Source organism: Macrotis lagotis, chromosome 5 (genome assembly GCF_037893015.1).
Source record: "Macrotis lagotis isolate mMagLag1 chromosome 5, bilby.v1.9.chrom.fasta, whole genome shotgun sequence".
Classification (NCBI taxonomy): domain Eukaryota; kingdom Metazoa; phylum Chordata; class Mammalia; order Peramelemorphia; family Peramelidae; genus Macrotis; species Macrotis lagotis.
In genome coordinates this window covers 142,966,208-142,984,408 of record NC_133662.1, presented here as the reverse complement: position 1 = coordinate 142,984,408, position 18,201 = coordinate 142,966,208, and the positions used below count along the sequence as shown (strand labels likewise).

At 33.3% G+C, this 18,201-nt stretch overlaps 1 protein-coding gene across 10 annotated transcripts in view; it reads right to left on the bottom strand.

Annotated features, from left to right (window-relative positions):
- Window positions 1-18,201, bottom strand: part of EYA4 (EYA transcriptional coactivator and phosphatase 4) — a 368,182-nt gene that overhangs the window by 232,746 nt on the left and 117,235 nt on the right. The window lies entirely within an intron of this gene.

The window sequence follows — 18,201 nt, the reverse complement described above, 5'->3', positions numbered from 1 at the left end:
GGTCTTGCATGGCCTTTTCAATTTTGTTGAAATTCAAACATAGAAACCTAAGGAATACTTCTACTTCAGAGTCTCAAGAGCTGCCATTTGGAGCTACTTAAATTCTTAATGTCTTAATTACTTGCACTTATTAAATAATTGAAATCCTCCAAAGAACAAAAGATGAGATGACTACTCTTTATCTCACTAGGAGAGTGGGTGGCACATGAACATTTTCTTTTCACAAGGAAAAGAATAATTCTGGGTGATGAGGGATGGGTGTGTTAGGACTTAGAATCCCAAATTTATTTTAGGTTTTTTCCTTTCTCACCTTCTATTATTATTCCTCTTCCCATCTTCCCCAAGAATTATTCCTTTCTTTGTTTACTTCTTTTTCTGGAATGATATATGGTATGCATATTTAAATTTTCTAATATTTATAAAGCCATAGAAGAGGCAAGTAAATCAGTGGTTAGAGTGCTAAGCCTGAAGTCAGAAAGATCTGAGTTTAAATCTACTCTCAGATATTTAATAGTTCTGTGACCCTGGGCAAGTCACTTAAGCTCTGTTTGTATTAATTTACTGGGAAAGGAAATGGTAAACCACTCCAGTATCTTTGCCAAGAAAATTTCATGACAGCAGTGGTCCACAGGGTACACATGACTGAACAACAACAAAAATATTCATAGAATGTTGCCAAAAGATTTTAAAATTTTAATCATGTGTTTTCAGAAATTTAAGTAATATTAGTATATCACTACATAAGTGTTACACCACTGTTACTGCCTTCCCTCTGAAATTACTTTCCACTTACACTGTAGATTTATCTGATTTGTCTCCATTGGATTGTGAACTCCAAGAAGGCAGGAACTCTTTGCTACTCCCCACCCCTATTTTCTCTACTTGAAATGTCTTTTTCAATGTTATTTCAAATATTCTGGAGCCTTTAAGAATCCATCTTAAATCAATCAAATTCAATTCAAATCAATATAAGTGAAATACAAAAATTTATTGTCATTTTTACATTCCAAGCACTATGCTAGGGACTGAAGACATTTTCTTCTCTTAGCATATTGCTTAGTGCACAATAAGTGATTAATGAACTTTCATTGACTAATTCAATATTTTAAATGTTTACATGGCTTATTCATATAAAATGTGATAGACTATGTTTTGTGGTTCTATTTAATAAGGTATTTGTATGCTATGGTACCAAATAGTATTCAAATAATAGTCATACAATAATAGCTCTAAAATAAAACTAAATATTTTCTTCTATCTCTTGCATCTCCCTAGGAAATGGGGTAATGGGTGGACAGAGGACATTATCACAATTCCCTTAAAATTTTTGAGGAGCAGTTTTAATAACTAGGATAGTCAGGAAAGATCTCTCTTGGGGGTTTTCATTTGGATTTAATCCTTGAAGAGAGTTCCATGACACTTTTCTTTTTCTGAACTCACATAATCATTGTATTTCCTACTCATTTGACAAATCACTCTGTATTATATCTGTACTTCTCATGTATATTTGTCTTGTTTTCCTTAAAGACCATATGGTTCCTAAATATAATTCTACTTTGATTCTATGATTTGGTGATCAGGATGAAATTCATATCAAAAAACAATATTAATCATGGTGACAATATGTATTCTTATTTTACCAATGATTTTATTGGAAATGTTTCTAAAGTTTCTACAATATAGATAAAATTAGATATTGTTTTTCATAAGATCATTGATTTAGAACTAGAAGGGACCTTAGAAACAACTGAGTCCAAACTCTTCATATGAAGTTGAGAAAAAATATTATGCTAAATAGTAAAATATAATTTCAAAAATGTCATATATCATAATAAGCAGAGGTTCTTTTATTCCTGTGTTTTCTAGTATTCCAATTTAAATGTGTGGGGTTTTCTCAAAATATTTTTCTATATTTAATGATAAAATGGTAATTTTTATTTAATAAAATTTAATTAATTATTGTTGCCTACTGTGTTTATGGCTTCCTCAATACTGAGATACTCTACCATTCAAAATCTGAGTATAATGAATATTCTTTTAAATATGATGCCAGAGTCTCTTTTTTTTCTTTTTTTCTTTTCAGAGTCTCTTTTGCTAATATATAGTTAATATATATTTGAGCACTAAATCTAGAGTCAGGAATACTACTCTTCCTGAATTCAAATATGACCTCATGTACTTCCTGAGCAAGTCACAACCTCATATGCCTCAATTTCCTCATCTGTAAAATGGACTGAAGAAGAAATGGCAAACCATTCCATTATCTCTGCAAAGGTAACCCCAAATAGAGTCACTGAGAATTAAACATGACTGAAAATCAGCTGAAATACAACAACAATATTCCATTAATTTTCAGTAGAGATATTGTTCCAATTTGATTTTCTTTTATTTCCTAAATCCTACTTATATTTATTTCCTTCCTATTTCTTTCCTAAACAAATTTAAGAAAATTTATTTTTTAAAAATAAGTTATTTTTTAAAAAAGTTATACAGGACTTACTCTGTGCCAAAACAATATTATAAGAGGTTTTTAATTATTATCTCATTAGATTCTCATGACAACCCAAGGAAGGAGGTGATATTTTTATCCCTATATTTATAGACGAGAACTTCAAGGAATTGTCCAGGGTCACACAGCTAGCAAATGTAGGAGGCTGGGTTTGAATTCATCCCCTTGTCAACAAATCTGTTGCTCTATCCACTGTGCCACCTGCTGTTTCATACACAGAAAGGTTTTGGTATAGTGTTTTATTTCTCTTTTTTTTTCAAATCATGAATTTAGTATTTTTTTTCTTTGTATGTTTGATAGACTATAAGCTGTGTTTTAGTTTGTTTCAGGAATCGTTATGATTTCTCACCTTTTTCGGTGAGACAGCAATTTGAATTTTCATTCTATTCCTCTAAGAAAATCTAAAAAAGAACTCCATTTGAATCTGTTAAATATGCAGATATACAATGATATATTAAATATAAATGCATGCATTTATGTATTAATCCTTATGTATGTATACATAAGTATATATGTAAACACATAAATGTATCTATATGTATTTGCACATTTATAATATATAGAAATACCCACACAAACATACACACACACACACACACACACACACATATATATATATATATATATATATATATTTATGAACACATACACACTCACACATAAGGATGTGGTAACAATTCCTCTTTTGCAGGTGAACACTTTGATGGTTTAAAGAAGTAATGACTGAGCAATTATTTATTAAATACTGCTAGTATTTCAAAATAAAGAAACACAATTGCCAAATCTTTGAGATTGTGAATTGGGATAAGTGTCTAGGTATTATTATTGTCTCAGCTCCTTTGCATCTAAATATTTTAAGTTCTAAGAGATTACAATTCACAAGATGACCAATCATTCAACTATTCAGAGATTATAAGAAAAGGAGTTCATAGGAGAGATTGGGTAAATTTTTATATCACAAGGAAATATCCACTGATTATGAAGAAGATTTGAGTTCAGCAAAGAGTTAAGGGATAAAGATTCAAAATTGAAGAACCAAATAATGGGGGAAAAATAATAGGAAATGAAAAAACCAGCATTTCAAACACTGTGTTAAAGGCTGGAGATACAAAGTAAAAGGTAGTCTACTTCTCTCAAGAAGCTCAGATTGTAATGGGAATAGAAATATGATGACAGCTAACAAAAACATTTTAGTTAGATGAAATCCTCATTGACTTGATAGATGTCCAATCTCCCTGGACAAGGAATAGCTCTCACCCTTCAATGCTACCCAGAGGATGAAAGAAGTGAAGTCTCTTAGAAATGTATGTTGCCCTTTGCTTTCATTTCTGGTTAGAGAGGGAAAAGCGGTTTGCTGATGACCAACACCACAGCTTCCTAGTGAATGAAAAAAGTATCTTGCCCAGAGAGTCAATATGAACTGTTTTACTTACTATGACCTATGTTGGCTATGAACTGCTTGGTTGATGCAGTATGTAGGTGAGTAAACAGTTGCCTAAATGTGGTTGAATACCTGTCCATAAAGAGACAACCTGATGAATTTTGTAATTCTTTACCTTAAGAAATTGTCATGTAACAAAATCATACCAAATTTCTCATAATCATTTTAAAGGGTGAGTTGAAAGAAATTGCAAACGAAACATTTGTTTGAGAGTAGAAAAGAATATGATTTGTCCATCACAGCAATGGGAAACAGTAGAAGAGTAGTTAGCATAAAAGTGATTTCTTATGGTTCAGATGGTCACAAATGGATGAATGACATCCAAGTATGAAGTTCAGAGTTGTGAGTTATTTTGAGGAAGTGAGTTTTTCTTTCTTCCCACACTTCCTAATAAGGCTTCTATAAGGTCATGCCCACTTTTCCTTATAGATAACCGAGTATTAATTATAATTTATTTATTACTCCTACAAACATCATTGCATATAAAGCCCTGTGATATTATAACTCTTTATATGGATTTGTTGCTAAGTAAGTTGCAATGTTTAAGATCCAAAAATATTATTCCTGTGCATGAATGGTTTTGAATAAATAGAAGCAAACTGTAAGAGAACAAAAGCTAAAGGGATGATTATTGTCGTTATTTAGTCATTTCAGTCATATCTGAGTCTTTGTGACCCTATTTGGAATTTTCTTGGCAAAGATTCTGGAATGAGGTGCCATTTCTTTTTTTAGTTCATTTTACAGAAGAGGAACTTGGGTAAATTATGTGACTTACCCAGGATTACATAGCTAGTAAATGTCTGAAACTGAATTTAAACTCAGGAAAAATGAATGCTTCTGACTTCAGATCTGAATATCCCAGCTGCCTCAACTCGGCTCTTTTGCATGTAAATATTTTCAGTTTTAAGAGACTACAATTCACAAAACTGACTGCTGGTTATAATTTATTTATCATCCCTGCATGAGCTTTATATATAAGTACCTGTGATATTATTACTGTTTATTTAGACTTATTGCTATGTAAGTTATTAAGATCTAAGTGTCATCATTGTGAATGAATGGTTTTGTATAAATAGACACTTACTGGTGGGGGATCAAAAGTTTAAGTAGTGATTAGGTGAGAACATTCTCCTCAGATTAGAGTTGTACTGGCAACCTGAAAGAAATTAATAATGAAGGTTGCCACCTGAGGAGAAATGAAAAACAGAAGGGGAGTAGTAGGATAGAAATGGCTTCCTGTGGTCCAGTTGTTTCAAAATGGACCAATGGACCTTTTTCCTGGAATGAAGACCATCAAGTGCAAAGGCAAATCGGAATGGGTAAGATGATTCAGAGTTTGAATTGATATTCATTTCTTTGAAAAATGTGGGGTCTTAATATGAAGTGATTGACAATTGATTACCTTATAGTTGTTTGGAAAGGGGTGTATGGGGGGGGAAGGGGCACTATTTTATGAGTTGCTTTTTGTAAGTAATAATATGGATATAGCTTGACTTTTCCCAATTCAGTTTTCACGAGAATTGAGGAAAGTAAGACCTGATGAATCATATTTTTGAATTAAGGAGGCTGATTCTGTTGTCTTCAAAATTAATATATCCATAGACTTTGGGGGTATTCCATAAAGCTTGGAGTGTAAAAAAAATGATGTTGCCTGAAAACCTCAGGAGAATTTGATGGGAAAATTTAGTGACTCTAGAATATAAATTGACTTAAAGGTAAGTATGAAAAGGAAAAAACCCAGAAACCAACAAGTTGTCTGAATATCAGTCTTTTCATTTTCTCTTGATTTCTCTAGTTTATTATTACTTAACATGATTTGAAGAAAATGTTAGATGGCCTATAATTGGAATCAAAATAAATTAATTTATAAACAAAGAAGCAAACTGTTGTCTATTCCCACCTCTCACGTAGCCTAAAAATCAGTAAATAAGATGCAAATATCAAAGATCTATTAAAACCAATTCTCTAAATTTTAGTGATAATATTGCTGGAAAAGGCCTCCCTAGTCAAAGTGATACAACAAAGATCTGATTCACTCATAGTATAAAAAAATACAAACTTTATTAATATATAAGTATTTGTTTAAAGATATAAATGTGAATTTGATATTTAGTTATTTAAAAGGAGAATGGATTGGATAATAGATCTAGATTTAGGAAGACCTGAACTCAACTCTCATCTCAGAAACTATTAGTTATGTGTGTCTTTGGGCAAATTACCTAACTTCCTGTACCTTTATTTCTTCATCCATAAAATGAAGAGGTTAGATTCAACAAACTTTAGGGTACTTTTAATATATATCATAAATTGTAAAATAATAATCACAGTAGCTAACATTTATAAAGCAGCTACTATAGAACAAATACTCTACTATGCACTTTACAATTATTATCTCATTTACTCCTCACAAAAATCCTGGGACATGAATGGTATTATTATTCACATTTTAAAATTGAGGAAACTGAGGCAAATGGAAGCTAAGTGACCTGCCCAGAGTCACACAGTTAGTTATTAGTTGAGGTTAAATTTGAACCCAGGTCTTTCTGAATTCAGGCTTGTCACTGTATCCATTGTGCCACCTAGTCTCACACAGGATATATCATATTATTATGTTGCCCTTATGCTACCATGCACAATCATACAATACATATAGTCAACATATAAATACATAATGTGAAAATTAAAAATTCTTTCTAAAGTATACATAAGTCTGGTCTATGAATGTCAAATAGGGCAACAAAGTTACTCGTCATATAAATTATGTTCCATTTATTTATTTAAAAGATGCTCTCATAATGTTAACAACTTGCACCATTGTGAAATCACTAGGCAAAATCTAATATTAAATAGTATTGGTACTTTTTTGTAGCAATAGCAACCAGAAATGTGGAATCATTAGCAACTCCATAGACTCAAGTGCAATCCAATACAATCTTCTCTGCTACTCAAGACTTCCTCCAGCTAATCATCCATTTACAGCACTTGTCTAAGACAAACATATTACTATACAAATTATAAATAACCCAAATGGCAATGAAAGATGCATAGTAGACATAACCAGGGATTAGCATGTTACCAATGATGACTCACAGCCTGAAGTGGTAGACATAATCAAGAGAAGGATAAGGATGATCAGAATAGAAGGATGAGGGGAGACTGTTTGCATGGTGATTAGACATGGGCAGTCTAAGTGACTCATTGATATAACCAAGGCATATCTTGTTTTCACAAGTGGAAATCCTATGAGTATATTAATTATAATAATTAGTATATTAATAATAATTAATTTGTAAGAAAATGTTGGTAAGAATTATACAGAATACAATCTGAAGGAATGGCCAGGGTCATTGTTGGAATAAGTAAATACATCAATGAATTCGGGAATCTGAATCAAGTATAAAAGTATGATTTTTTTTATATTTAGGAGAGGATATGCTGTATAAGATGAGGAAGGGGGTTGGAGACAACCATAGTCTAGAGAAAAGACAAGAGAAGCATGGCTTACCCTTAAGGTTAAGTGACTTCTCCATGGTCACACAACTTACTAGAAACAGGAATCTAATGTAGATTTCCCCCTCACTTTGAGGCCATTTTTATTCTAGGAAGTATGGAATAATAAGAGGAATACTAAAGCTGAGAAATTTGAATTCAAATTATAGGTCTGTCACTTAATAACTATAAGAATGTGAACAAGTCACTTAACTTCTCAGTCCCTTTCTACATCTGTAAAATGGGGGCCAGTATTGAACTTACAGAGTTATAGTGATGTTCACTTGGAGGTTTAGAGTAATTCATCTTCCTCACATATATATATGTAACCTGGAAGAGAGAAACATTGCCACCTTGATGCAGTCCCTCATCACCTTAAACTATTTTACTGCAATAGCTTGCTAGTTGTTCTCCCTGACATAAGACAGACCCCACTCCAGTCTAACTTCCACTCAGCTTTCTAAATGATATTTTTAATTCACAAAACTAAGCACTCCTTACTCAATAATCTTCAGTGTCATAACCTCTGGGATCAAATACACAATCTGCTGCTTGGTATTCAAAGTCCTTCATTATGCCCCCCCAATCTTCCAGGTATTCTTATACCCAACTACATACTCTGTGATTCAAGGTACTGGTCTCTTTATTACACCTCCAAGACTCCATTTCCCAACTTTGGGCATTTTCATTGATTTCCCTCTTGTTGAAAATGTTCTCCATTCCTCTAAAAATTTCTTCAAGTTAGTGTTAAACTCCCATGTTTACAAAAAGTCTTTTCCTGATCTTTTAAAATTATTAATTAATTAATTTTTATTTTTGTACAAATGATTTTTATAATTACTAAAATATTCTTGTTTATGAGTAAACATAATACCCCTCCCCCCAAAGAATATAGACCCTCATGAGAAATAAAGTAATGGAAAGAGAAAAAAATGTGCTTCATTCTGAGTTCCAACACTACTAGCTCTCTCTCAGGTGGATGACATTCTTTAGGATAAGTCCATCACAAAAGCTACTTCCATATTTTTCCACCATTGCCATGGCTGATCACAACTACCTCCCTTCATACCTCCCCAGTACCATATACTATATTTTCTCTCTTGTTTCACTCTGTCCTTCTCAAATGTGCTGTAGGATAGCTGAGTAGTGCAGTGGACTGATCACCAGCCCTGGGGTCAAAAAATCTGGAGCCCAAATACCACCCCTAAGGACCAGCAACCACCTGGCCTAAGGTCCCGGAGAGGCCACCCAATCCCATCCCTTTCAAGAAGTAAAAAAGAAAATATGTTATATCTGACCACTTTTCCCTACAATACACCCTCTCCTCCATCACTCACATCCCCACCCTTCTGCCTCTCCCCCTTCTCTCCTTTTTATTCTAGATGTTTATACCGCATTGAATGTATATGCTGTTTCCACTCCGAGCCACCTCTGATGAGAGTAAAGATTTCTTCATTTCCCCCTCACTTTCACCCCTTCCATATCATTGCCATAGCTCATTGCAATGAAAAAAAAATCTTACTGTATGAAATATCTTAGCCTATTCCACCTCTCCTTTCTCTTACTTCCATTCATTTTCCTTTTAGTTATTGACTCCATTTTTACAATATATTATATCTTCAAATTCAGCTTTCTCCTGTGCTTCATCTATAAAAGGGGTTCCTATGAAAATGTTCCTTCTACCTGCTCTATTAAAATGAGTTTTATATGCATATTATAAGTATCATTTTTCTATGCAGGAATACATGCAGTTCATCATCAAGTCCCTCATATTTTACCCTTCTCTGCTCTTTCTATATGTTTCACCTGAGTCCTGTATTTGAAGTTCAAACTTTCTGTTCAGCCCTGGTTGTTTCAACCGGAACAACTGAAATTCCCCTGGTTCAATAAAATTCCATCTTTTTTCCTGGAAGAAGATGTTCAATTTTTCTGGGTAGTTGATTCTCAATAGCATTCCAAGCTCTTTTGCCTTCTGGAATATTATATTCCAAGACCTACAAGCCCTTAAAGTAGTTGCTGCTAAGTCTTGTGTGATCCTGACTGCAGCTCTGTGATATTTGAATTGTGCCCTTCTGTTGGTCTGTGATATTTTCATTTTGACTTGGGAGTTCCGGAACTTGGCTATAATATTCCTGGGGGTTGTATTTTTTTGGATCTCTTTCTGGGGGAAATCAGTGGATTCTCTCAAATTCTATTTTTCCCTCTGCTTCTGGGATAGCTGGGCAATTTTCCTGTAGGAATTCCTTCAAAATGAGGTCAAGGCTCTTTTTCTGATCATGACTTTCAAGTATCCCAATAATTTTTAAATTATCTTTCCTGAATCTGTTTTCTAGATCAGTTGTTTTTTCAATTAGATGTTTCACATTTTCTTCTGATTTTTCATTCTTTTGAAGTATTGTCTTGACTTCTCGTAAAATGGTCAGCTTCCTTTACCTCCATTCTACATCTGAAGGATTTGTTTTCCTCAGAGAGCTTTCTTATCTCTTTTTCCATCTGGTCAATTCTGCTTTTTAAAGCCTTCTTCTCCTCAGTAACTTTTTGAACTGTTTTATCCTTTTGATCTATGCTGGGTTTTTTTAGTTTTTTTTCAAGGCAATGGGGTTAAGTGGCTTGCCCAAGGCCACACAGCTAGGTAATTATTAAGTGTCTGAGGTCGGATTTGAACCCAGATACTCCTGACTCCAAGGCCGTTGCTCTATTCACTGTGCAACCTAGCCACCCTATGCCGGTTTTTAACATGCTATTTTCTTCAGCATTTTTTGGATCTCCTTGACTAAGCTGCTGACTTTGTTTTCATGTTTTTCCCCCCATCTCTCTCATTTCTTTTCCCAATTTTTATTCTATCTCCCTTACTTGATTTTTCAAAATCTTTTTTGAGCTCTATCATAGCCTGAGCCCAATTTCCATTTTTCTTGGAGTCTTTAGGTGCAGGAGTTTGTACTTCCTCATCTTCAGATTGAGTATTTTGATCCTTCTTGGGATCATAGACAACATATTCTCAATGATGTTCCTCTTTTTTCTTTGTTTTCTCATTTCTCCAGCCTGTGCCTGGTTTGGGGGTGCTTCCTGAGCTTTTGAGTATTATTGGGACACCTCCCCAAGGATCTCAGTGTGTGAAGCTCTGACTTCCCTCCTGGTCTGTGAATGACCAGAAGCGCATCCCTCTGCCACAGGGCTGAGGGGGAGGGGCTGTTCTATGGGGTGGGGGGCTAGATTGCAATCAGGATCTGAATGTAGTCAGAGCCCCAGAGTCCTGTTTCAGGTACAGAGAACTGACCTCTGAATTTTCTCTCCACCCTCCTACCTTTGGTGGGTTGAGCACTCAAGGCTCAGTTGCCTGGAGACTCCTGGGTTACCTGTTCTGCTCCTCCCTGATCTATTTTAATATTAATTCTTGAAAACATTTTGTTTTTCTTCTTTATGCACAGTTGTTTGCATGTTGCTTCCCTTACTTAAAGTAAAAGTGACTTGAGGGTAGGAGCTGTTTTTGCTTATTTGTTTGTTTTAATTTCCTTGAACCCTATTACTTAGCACAATCCTTGGAATATAATAGGCACTTAACAAATATTAGCAGCTGAGTGGTACAGTAGATAGAATGCCACACCAGGAGTCAGGAAGATTCATTCTGAGTTCAAATATTACTAACTTACTTACTTACTTATAAATCAGATACTTTCTGGCTATTTGATCCTGGGCATGTCATCTAACCTGTCAGACTCAGTTTTTTAATCTGTAAAATGAGTAAGAGAAGGAAATGTCATATCACTCTAATATCTTTGCCAAAGAAAATCTCCAAATGGGGTCATGAAGAATGGGAAATGAACAAAGAAATGGACTGAACAACAAAATAAATGTTAAAGATTGATTTGATAGACTGCCTTGGACTTTTTGCATGTACTACTACAAATGTCAGTTCCAGCTCAATAGTCAATAAAAAGGTTTTTTCCAGAGAGTCATGTATACAGGAAAAATATCAATATCTGGATATATACTCTAAAGTGAAGGTCCAGGACCCTCACTGACAAAGTATATATCTAGAATCAAGTCCACCAGAGCAGGGATGCACTTCATGTAGATATGAGAGCTCTGGTTCTTGGACTTCTGAGAATTCCATTTGAGGTAATGAAAAGGAAGTGTATGGTTGGTAATGAGATAAGTCAATCCTTCTTTACTTCTAGTTAGGAAATAAGAGGACTTCCAAGGTGGAAGCAAGATGGCAGCATGAAACTAGTATACTATGGGAGCTCTTCCTGACACAATTTTAATGATCTTCCTTCCTTCCTTTTTCTTTCTTTTTTTTTGTTTTTTTAGGTTTTTTTTCAATGCAAATGGGGTTAAGTGGCTTGCCCAAGGCCACGCAGCTAGATAATTATTAAGTGTCTGAGATCAGATTTGAACCCAGGTAACCCTGACTCCAAGGCGGGTGCTTTATCCACTACGCCACCTAGCCACCTCCTGACACAATTTTAAATGAAGCCTCTAGTAATGTTTGTACTTCATTCTCAAAGACCATGATATGAGAGAGGTGCTGTCATGACTAGCACATAAATTGGATGCTTAGTCACCAACTTCACTTTCTTCTCCAAAACCATTGTGATCCAGTGGCCAGATATGAATCAGGAATTCTGGAAATGACCCCAGGGTTAAATGATTTGCCCAAGGTCACACAGTTAGTTAATTATCAAATGCCTGAGACCAGAATTCAACTCCTTTCTTCCTGACTCCAAGGTCAGTAGTACTTTATCCATTGGCCACCTAGTTGTGAAGCCTCTACATAGACCTTAAAGCTACAGATCCCACCAAAAAATGAGCAAAACAATTTCTCAGCTTGAGATATCATGAAGGATCTTCAGTAAAGCTCTGTGTCATTGGAGATAAAGAAGAAATGTAGACCATCATAGCTGGGAGAGTACAAAAAGCCAGTGGGAAGTCTTAGCCACAGCACAACTCAGTTCTCAGCTCATCAATCCAGGTTGATAGCAGGCCAGCATGGAGGGCCCCAGTCCCAGACAAAATCCAAGCCATGGGAATGCTGGGTAACAGACAAGATTGGGTTGGGGAAAAAAACCACTGAATAGGAAAAGCCTGGACATAAAGGAGGAAATAAACCTCTTCTTAAGTAACACCTGGTCTGCATAGGCAACACATTGGCAAGTGATAAGCCAAGGACGAGATACAAGCCCTAGCACAAAAAAATTAGGACTATACTCCCTGTACCCCACTATCAAATGTTCAAGAAAAATCGTTGACCATAGAAAGACACTATTCAGATAGGGATGATAAAAATGCCACCTCACAAGAAGCAAACAGTGATAAATTACCTACATATGAAATCTCAAAGGAGTTTAAGAATTGACCTTAAATCCAAAATCTCATGGAAGAGCTTAAAAAGGATTTTAAAAACCAAAGAAGAGAGAAAGAGAAAAATGGAAAAGAGAAATAAAATCCATGCAAGAGAATTATGAAAAATTGAGAGAAGAAATCAACATTCTTTTAAAGTAAAAATAACAAACTGAAAAAGAATGTAACTCATCAAAATTAAAATTGACTAACTGGAAAAGGAAAACAATTCTATTAAAAGTAAAATTAATCAACTGAAAAAGGAAACACAAAAACTAACTGAAGAAAATAAAATCCTAAAAATTAGAATTGGACAAATAGAAAACAATGATTCTATGAGACACCAAGATTCCATTAAACAAAGTCGAGAGGCTGAAAAAAATTTTAAAAACATATGCAATTTATCTTTTAGGAAAAACAAATGACTGGGAAAATAGATTCAGGAGAGATAATTTACAAAAGATTGATCTACTCTAAATCCTAACCAAAAAAAAGCCTTGAAAATATCTATCAAGAAATTTTCATGGAAAGTTACCCTAATATACTACAACAAGAAAACAGATTAGTCCTTGAAAGAAGCCAAGAATACCCCCAGAAAGAGATTCCCAGAATGCAAACTCCAAAGAATGTCATAGTCAAATTCCACAATTTTCAACAAAAGGTGAAGATACTTCCAAGAGTCAAAAAGAAAGTATCTAAATACCAAATATGGACAATCAGAATTGCATAGGACTAATCAATTTCCATATTAAAGGACTATATGGTCTGGAATATGAAATTCTGGAGGGCAAAGGACCTTGGATTATAATCAAGAATTAATGTCCTTGCAAAATTCAGCATACTCTTTCAGGGGAAAAGACTGATTATCAATGAAATAGAGAGATTCCAAAATTTTCTGATAAAAAGAGCAGAACTGAACAGAAAATTCAATCTTTAAATATAAGACTCAAGAGATGCATAAAAAAGATAAATAGAAAGGGGAAATTGCTAGTCAAGAACATTAAACTTTATAGATTCTTACAAGAGAAGATAATACTTGTAACTCTTGAGAATTCTATTTATCTTGAGATAGTTAAAAGAAACATACTTCCTTAGAGAGAAGGTATGGGTATAGGATGACATGAAAGTGCTGAGTCTTTAGCCAATACCTGATTGAGCGTTGTAGGGATTATACCTTATAGAGAGTTTCAGGAGATGAGTATAATTGAGTCATGAATCAATGCTATTTTCTATTGGGACAGGGAGGGACAGTACTTAGAGAATACATACATATATATATATATATATATATATATATATATATATATATATATATATAATTAAATCATGAAATGATCTTAATTTTAAAGATACTTTAGTCAAGGAGAGTTGCAGTGCAATATTAACAGAGAGAGAGAGAGAATATATACTTAGAAGATTGGACATAAATAGATCATGAAGTGATCTTGCATTATTCCATATTTTAATTAACAAGAGTTATACTACGGTTGGTATATATTAGGGACAGACAAAGTATGCCCAATAATTTGGTTGGGGAGGGCTGTAATTCTATGACTCTTAAGAAGTGTATTTCTAAAGGAACAGAAGAGGGAAGTACATAGACAGTAATTATGATGTGACATCAATCAATCAGTCACTCAATCAGTCCTTAAGAAAGGTACTTCTGTCAAGATAAATAAAATAAGTATAGTTTGACAGAGGTATTGTCATACAAGACAGGGTTAAAACAATAAAGACATTAAAAAAACCATATTAGGAGAAGGCTAGGCAATAGAGGATAAATAATATCACATGAAGAGGCACAACGACCTATTTTAATAGAGGGAAATTAGAGTAAATCCTACTCTCAACAGAATTGGCCCCTAGGAGGGAATAACGCAAAGAAAATTGGGTTTAAAAATCTAGTCTACTCTAAAAGGAAGTGGGGGAGGAACAGAAAGGGGAAGAAGAGACTGATAAAAGGGAAAACAAAAGTAAAAATTAAAGTTATTAAAATCAAAAAGAAAGGTAAAAATGGAAAAGGAGCAAAAACATTGGTGAGGAGGGATAAGGGGAAGGGAAAGAGAAAACTATATACAGGGAAAGAAAGCATGGAGGGAAATACAGAGTTAGTAATCAACTGTAAATGTGAATGGGATGAACACTCCCATAAAACGGTAGCAGAGTGGATTAAAAGACAGAATCCTACAATGTGTTTTTATAAGAAACACATTTGAAGCTGAGAGAAACACATAGTGTAAAGGTAAAATGCCAAAGCAAAATATGTCATGCTTCAGTGGAAGTAAAAAAAAAAAATCAGGGAAAGAAAAATTATCATAAAAACGATAAAGAGTGAAACTACATGTTCTTAAAAGTCACCATAGGCAATGAAGTTATAGCATTATTAAACATATAGACACCAAGTAATATAGCATCCAGATTCATAGAGGAGAAGATGAATGAATTACAGAGAGACTTAGAAAAGCAATAATGGTGAAGGATCTCATCCTCCCTCTATGAGAATTAGATAAATCTACCACAAAATCAACAAAAAAGGAAGTTAAGAAGCTAAAAAGAATTTCAGAAAACTTAGATATGATAGACCACTGGAGAAAACTGAATGGGAATAAAAAAGAATGTACATTTTTCTCTTTAGTACACTTCTACTAAAATTGGTCAAGTATTATTAGGGCATTAAAAAAAACCTTACAATCAAATGTAGAAAGACAGAAACAACAAATACAAACTTTTTCAGGTCATATAGCAATTAAAAATTACATGTAATAAAGGGCCATAGAGAGATAAACCAAAAATTAGTCAGAAGCTAAAAAATCAAATTTTTTTTTAGATTTTTTTTTCAAGGCAATGGGGTTAAGTGACTTGCCCAAGGTCACACAGCTAGGTAATTATTAAGTGTCTGAGGTCAGATTTGAACCCAGGTACTCCTGACTCCAAGGCCGGTGCTCTATCCACTGCGCCACCTAGCTGCCCCTAAATAATCAAATTTTAAAGAAATTTAAAGAATGATTATCAATCAACAAAACATAGAAATAAACAACTATTTCATTGAAGAAAATGGCAACATTGAGATGTCAAACCAAAATTTATGGGATATAATAAAAGCAGTTTTAGGGGGAAGTTTACATCTCTAAATTCTTGCATGAATAAAAGAGAAAGAGGAGATCATTGAAATGGGAAGGCAACTAAAAATGCTAGGAAAAAAATTAAAAATCCACAATTCAATACTAAATTAGAAATTTTGAAAATCAAATGTGTAATTAATAAAATTGAAAGCAAGAAAGCCATTGATCTAATAAATAAAACTAAGAGTTTGTTTTATGAAAAAACATTAAAAATAGATAAACCTTTAAGTAATCTGATTTAAAAAGATAAAGAAGAAAACCAAATTACCAGTATCAAAAATAAAATGGGTGAACACACCATTAATGAAGAGGAAATTAAAGTGACAATTTGGAGCTAATTTGTCCAAGTATACACCTATAAATTTGACAATCTGATTGAAAAGGATGAATATTTACAAAAATATGTTTTCCAGATTAATAAAAGAAGAATAACATACTAAAATAATTCCATTTCAGAAAAAGAAATTGAAAAAAGCCATCAATAAACTTGCTAAGGAAAAATATCTAGGCCCAGATGGATTTACAAGTGAATTTTACTGAACATTTAAGGAAAAATTAATTCCAATTCTATATAAAATATTTTTTAAAATATAAGTAATTCTTCCAAATTCCTTTTATGATATCTCTATAGTTCTGATACCTAAACCAAGAAGAGTCAAAACAGACAAAAAAAATTATAGACCAATTTCCCTAATGAACATCCATGTAAAATTTTGAATAAAATTTAGCAAACAGTTTACAAGTTATTACTAGGATTATATACCATACTCAGATAGGATTTATATCAGGTAACTAGGTATAGTTCAATATTAGAAAAACAATCAATATAATTAAACATATAAATAACAAAACCAACAGAAATAATAATTATCTCAATAGATGCTGAAACAGCCTTTGACAAAATACAATACCCATTCCTATTAAAAACACTAGAGAGTATAGGAATAAATGGAATTTTCCTTAAAATAATAGGCAGTATCTATCTAAAACTGTCAACAAGTATTATATATCATGGGGATAAATCAGGAGCATTTCTAATAAGATCAGGGTTGAAACAAGGATGCCCGTTATCAACATTAATATTCCATATAATTTTAGAAATGATACCTTTAGCAATAAGAGAAGAAAAATAAATTGAAAGAATTAGAATTGACAGTGAGGAAACAAAGCTTTCACTCTTTGCAGACAGTATGATGGTGTACTTAGAGAACCCCAGAAAATGAAATAAAAAACTACTTGAAAGATTACATCAGCAAAGTAGGAGGAAGTAAAATAAACCTACAAAAGTTATCAGCATTTCTATTTATGAAAAATAAAACCCAAAGGCAAGAAAGAGAAAGAGAAATTCAATTTAAAGTAACAAACCCAGAAACTAATGAACACAATTACAAAATTGTTTTCACACAAATAAACAGATCTAAACAACTGGAAGAAATTAAATGCTCATGGTTAAGGTGAGCTATTGTAACAAAAATGACAACTCTGCCTCCAATTAAATTATTTATTCAGTGCTATATTAGTCAAACTATGAAAATAATTTTACAGAGTTAGGAAAATAGTAAAACTCATCTAGAGTAGCAAAAGGCAAAGAATATCAAGGGAACTGATGAAAAAAATGCAAAGGAAGATAGTCTAACTCTACCAGATTTAAAATTATCTTATGAAGTAGCAATCATTAAAACTGCCTGGTACTGTTTAAGAAATAGTATTATGGTCCAGTGGATTATGGTAGGTACCAAAAAAAATTGTAGCAAATGACTATAATAATTTATTACTTGACAAACCCAAATATATTAGCTTATGACAAAAAGTGCTGGGAAAACTAGAAAATAGTATGGTATAAACAAGGCATAGACCAACATCTCACACACTATACCAAAAATAAGGCAAAATGGGTACAGGATTTAGACATAAATGACCATACCATAGACCAATTAAGAGACCAAGAAATCTCTAAATGTTGCATCTCTGGAAAGGGAAGAATTTTATAACCAAACCAGAAATAGAAAACATTATAAATTGCAGATGATTTTGATTATATTAAATTTAAAAGTTTTGTACTATTTAAACCAATACAGCTAAGATTAAAAAGGAAAACATAAAACCAGGAAACAATTTTCACATCTAGTATTTCCAATAAAGGACTTATTCCTAAAATATAGAGAGAAGTGAATGAAATTTATAAGATTATAAGTCATTCGCCAAATGATAAATGGTCAAGGATATGAACAGGTGTTTAAAGATGAAGAAAGTAATGATATGTAGTAATACAAAAAATGCTCCAAGTCATTAGTGATTAG